The sequence below is a fragment of the Coregonus lavaretus genome (genome assembly GCF_964263955.1).
Source record: "Coregonus lavaretus genome assembly, chromosome: 22".
NCBI lineage: Eukaryota > Metazoa > Chordata > Actinopteri > Salmoniformes > Salmonidae > Coregonus > Coregonus lavaretus.
The window spans coordinates 26,123,097-26,129,096 of record NC_140009.1 but is presented as its reverse complement, the minus strand read 5'-3'; positions in this window follow the sequence as shown (position 1 = coordinate 26,129,096).

The window sequence follows — 6,000 nt, the reverse complement described above, 5'->3', positions numbered from 1 at the left end:
CAATGTTAGCTAGCTAACATTAGGCTATAACTAGCAAAGCAAATGGCTCTGAGATACGAATAATATTACTACATAGATCATACATGTAACGTTAGCTAGCAAGTCAGCCAGCTAACGTTAGCTAGCTAGCTAACAGTACACTTTAACTTGAAATGAAAACGACTTTCTGTCAAAATTAGAAACGTGTAATATCTGAAAATGTAACTAGCTAGACTATCTTACCCGTATACATGGATGGACACTTCTCCCTCTCTGTCACAGATGCCATGGTTGCCCTTAGTTTGAAAATGTAATCCGGAGACAGGTATTTTCTCCATCTCCATAGCTATCATATTCTAATTTCAAAACTCAGTCCTCCGGAAAGTGGAAAGCAATACTTATGCAGTTCTACTACGCAATATATATTTTTTAAAAAGCTGCGTTAGACAGACCAATCCGAAGTCATCTCTCGGCATGTCCAGCCCACTCATTATCTCAGTCAATCATGGCTAGCGGGAAGGTTGCTGTCCTTTTCTGTGGCTAAACCAACTAGGCTCGTAATTTAACAATTTTATTCGTATTTACAGATGGCATACAAGTTTGTTATTGAGGCACATGAAAGTTCACATGTTCCAGAAGTAGTGACGCGCGACATACGCCTAGTTTCCTGAAACGAGTCACAAATATATATTATTATCATGGAATTACCCGTATATACCTTTTACTCACTTCCATACATTTTTGGGCCTGGTACCATGAGAAGACCGATTTTCGGGATGTCTCCTGGTCTAACAAACACTGCTGTAGCTCGGCTACCTTCCACCCCAGATGCGGATGGCCTACATCGGCCGATGCGGTGGATTGAGACACAGCCCAAGCAATATACAGATATCTCTAGCTTAAACAGAGATTTTGATTGTGATTATTTTATTAGTTATTTAATATGCCCTGAGCAGAGCATAATGAGGCCTCAAGCGGATATATATTTTTTAATATTTTAATTTTATGTGTTATGCCCAGCCCTTGATGATGTGAGGCCTGAGGCAATTGTCTCTTCTGCCTAATGGTATGTCCACCAGTGCCTGTCTTTTCAGCCTAGCTTGAAGTCCCCCTTTCCTTCCTCTTCTTCGTCGCCAGTGTTGCCTTCGGTCATCTTGGTCAGCAGCAACAGGTTAGCTTGCTGTGCGGGGAACAAATGTAGTATTCCATATCTGGGAGGCTGAGATAAGTGTAGCTTCTGATTCATGATCCAGAAGTGTTTATCGGCCATAGGAAGTTATTGCACAAACATTCTGAGCAAAAAACTAATAATTAATGTAAAAATAGCCATAAAATAGCGAAGTCGAGCAGGAAAATGCAAGACACATGCCCTCCTCAGTGTCGCTGTCTCAACCATCTCTTACCAGATTACCTTGTGTCTCACTCATTATGAAAATATATTTGTTAGTCATTTTGAAGCTGCAAAAGGTTTGTACTCTAATGTTGAAGTGATTCCATGTCCCTCATGTATTTAATTCTAGGCTATAGGTTATATTCTGAGAGCCCTCCAAACCATGTGCTTTAATCACATATTTAGACAAATTCATTCATTGTAGTTTTTGCTTCTTCATCAAATATTTGGCAGCAATTAAATACATATTTTTTGTTTTCAAATAACTTGCATATATTCAAATATCTTCAAATATTATTTGGTTTTCTGAGACCTGTATTTAAATATCAAAGAAAATAGTTGCCTTTTAAATGAAACTCTATATAAGCCATATTTGTCTACCTCGAGCGTTTGAAAAGTTGGTATTTTCAAATAAACTACAAAATACAGCTATTTTCTGCCAAGGTTTCATTGGAGACATTCTCTTTTTGTGAAATGTTTAATCAACGCAAAAGTTACGTTTATTTCCTTTGTGCTTCTCACCGTCTTTCCTGGAGCCCCATGTGTTAGCTGCTCAAGTGTTATTTGTGTAACTTATTGGAATATGCAGTTATTGCAGCACCACCACTTATGGTGGAGAATGCAGGCATTTTCTATTGGAGAATTTTGAATTTAGTGATTAACAACTGAGCTATTTTCATAGTAATTCCAATTCTTCTGATGTTTCATATATTTCCGTTTTTTCCCCCTCAGAAATAGAGACCTACCAGAAGACCAATGATACAGTCTATTCATTGATCACTCAGAAGACACATTTAGAGGCTGAAACATATTTGCTATGGACAGGTGTTTTTGCCAGAGCTGCCTTTCATCGGCGCCATTCCATAACCCTGACAGCTCTTATAGATGGAATTACATCTTCCCACTTCTTGTTAGACTGGGGAATCTACAGTATTGATCTGTAGCTGATCTGGTGTAAAGATAAAGGGTTTCATTCAACACCCTTTGTTCTTATCCTTTACCTTTCAGTTCTCTGTATGTGTGAAACATTGTGTTGTCACTCATGATTCGTGATGGTGTCTGATTTGTATTCATGTTGTACTATACAGTAGTTGTTGTACTGTGGTCAAAAGATCACGGCTAAGTATGCTTAGCATTCACCATGTAGCAAAGACCCAGCACTGGCTTGGCCTTCAGGAGCTCTACAGTCTTTCAGTAAATCCACCTCAATCCCTTCCACTTTTAGTTTTCTATCTCTGGCAGATGGTAACATCCATTCATCTTTCTAGCAATCCCCCTGACAACATTTCCCTTGGCAGACCACATGGCTTTTATGATTGAACAGTGTGAATGACGAGTTGCAATATTATGAGCGTTGCCAGTATCAGTATGTTGCAAAGGCTCAGATTTGGCCCTAGGCCATGCAGATGCCTGGATGGGATATGCTGTCTGATTTGAATGTGGAAATCTACCAACAAGGACTTTTCCCCAAGGTGGCATCTTACACATGCAGTAGTTAGAATTCTCTATATGTTCCTTTAATACCAACAAGGATAGACCAGATATAAGAGATGGATTACTTTTAATTTTATTTTCTATATGTCATCTGAAAATGTTTACAATATAGCTTCAAATTAGTTTTGTGTCGATGTTAGATAGGTTTACGTCTGAGCCTCATGTTTAGACACATGATGAAACAAAATAACAGATGAAAACTACAACGTGTTTCTTACTGACATATACAGTATGTGGTATGTCATCACTCACAGTTAGAATAGAATAACACTTGCCTTAGCTGTTCTTTGACACTGAAGAGTGAGCACTATCAATGTGTCTAGGCTATTATTTTCCTTAGCTTTTATAAAATAAAATAAAGAATAGCTATCTCCTTACTTATTGTGATCTGCAGATGTAAACTACTATTTAGGATTGGAACAAGATACAGTTCAACTGGAACAAGACTGGGTAGGTGAACTATCTTGCACTCTGTGCTAATTTATCTTGGTCTCACAAGCAATTATCAAGAATAATTATGCAATGAGAACAATGGTATGAAGTAACAGAGCTGGTGCAATCTTTTTCTCCTGTCATTATTACTAACGTGATTAATCACCATCCCGCTCGCAAAATCTTTCATTTCAGAATCTGTGTGATAATGAGTTTTCCACTTAGACTTGTTTTTCTGTAATCATTTATTTTTGTGTGGGGTAGTGGGGGTTATGGGAAAGTAGAGATCCTTCTCTCCACTCAAAGAACACTTTTGGAATTTGAATCAATTTGCAGTGATCTACAGTATATCACATTTGACCACATTGTCTATAATAAAAGTGACATCCCTTTAAACCGAAAACAAGGCATGAAGGCTGGGGTTTTAACGTCTGGCTGTGTTGGGCTGCAGCAGGAGGTTAGCATTCCTGAACACTGCAGGGGTGGTTCTGGTGCAAGTTTGTTGGTCCCCCTGCCTGTGTATTGTCTCCACTACAGTATGTCCTGCAGATAGATAATATTAATGATGATTTGTTCCAACTGGCTCAAGTAAAAAGCTCTCCCCGCATCTCTTGGGCTTTATATCTCGCTCTATCTCTTGGGCTACAACAGCACTATGATTTCCCCAGAGATAATGTAATCGATAACATGTCATATTTTGACCTTAACAATAAAAAAAGCAACAGTTGTTTTTTGCAAAACAGTATTTTATTAGAAATATCTTGTATAAAAATTAACATGCTCTACACATTTTCATGTTTTCTATAGATAATTCATAAATATCCAGGCACTGTATTTTTTCTGTTTTCTTTTTTCTTTTCTTTTTTAATAGGTCAGTACATAAAGCAGACATGATCAATCCATTTTTAATAACGTACATTAACTTGCCATTTAGTTCGGTCAGCACTTACACACTCTATTTTGCAACACTGACAAAGTGTTGGAACAAATTAGATGAATTGGAGGCAAAAAGCAGTAAATCATCATATTCACAAACACAAACAATCCCACAATACTTTATCTTTAAACAATGAAAAATACAAACATTTCATTTTGCTGCAACATCTGGGATCATTGTTGAAGCAGAGAGCTGAGAATCATAAATTAAACAGACAGGGTTGTCCTCTCTCCAATCTTATTTATAAACTTTTTTTTACAGTAGTTTTCGTTCTGGAGCTTATAGGATCATTTCTATTCACGTTATGATATGACTGGCTGTGATACAGCATCTTGACAATCTATTTCTTACTATATTAAGTGACTGGCTTTGATACGATAACATTAATGTTGAGGACTTTTCCAGAAATGGAATGATGAAATTAGACTAACAATACAGTATGACTAACAACATTGGATCCAGGACACAATACAGAAGGAGATGAGAGCTCTGTTTGTTGTTATTTTTATGCAGTGGTTTCATCTATTGTGCTAGCAGGGATAGGCTTACTCTTAAAGCTATTTCACACATGTGGATTTGGAGCGACTTCCTCTCTCTGAATAACATGAAAGGAACAAGCGCTTTTACTGAAATCACAGGCGCCTTGCAAAAGAGTCAATAACGTAACTAAGGATGGTGAACACTGGATGGAGTACACTGCTGATACTCCAACGAGTGTGTTTTGTACCATTACATAATGTGTCATCAAATGGCTATATGTTATGTTAGACATTTCTGGTACAGATTCCAAATTCGTCACATGATGAGATGGAACTTCGGAATTTCTAATGGAACAAGACCATGAAATGATATTCTCACATGTAAGAATGCCAGCTTGGATGCAGTGAGGCATTGCACTTCAGCTGTCTATGGGCTGTAGTCTTACATTTTACATTTTAGTCATTTAGCAAACGCTCTTATCCAGAGCAACTTACAGTTAGTGAGTGCATTTTTTTTTTTTTCATACTGGTCCCCCGTGGGAAATGAACCCACAACCCTGGCGTTGCAAACGCCATGCTCTACCAACTGAGCTACACGGGACAGTCTTGAGGCTGTATTTCACAGAAAAATAGGAAGTGGAGTACATACAAGGCTTTTACTTGTTAGCTAATTCTTATGGCTGTTTCTTGTATTTTATCTGTGTTCATCTGCAAAAGGTATCACGTGTGTAATAGTCCACAATGATAACGCCACTGTGACTATTGAACCGCAATCCTCACACATGTTGCATTCCATAGATTTTGACAACACAGCACAGTACACATTATGCTCCCACAGGCATGCTCTAGGACTGTACACAAGGACCGTAAAGATGGTATAAGATATGGTATAGCCATCATCTGGGAAAACCCACTGCTATATTTGATGTACTGTCCATGATGGAAACATTTATTGGACCCATGCTGTAACACTGAATATTCAGATGTTTGAAAGTTGCATATTTGTTTTCTCTGTTTCACAACTATGATCTTCATTAAAATGATGACAACATAATGTAAATGTTACAGGTTATAGTCAGGGAGCTAGCCAGGGTGTTGGCCAGGGTGTTAGTCAGGGTGTTAGTCAGCTTCAGACAAAACACCAGAAGAGAAAAGCTGTTCTATAAACTCCAGAAGGAAAACACTGACTTAATTTGGAAATGTGACTGCCTGATGTCTCTGACATGTTACAAGGGGGATGGGGAGGGGAGACATCACTGTAATATCTGCCTGAAACCCCCACCTCCCCA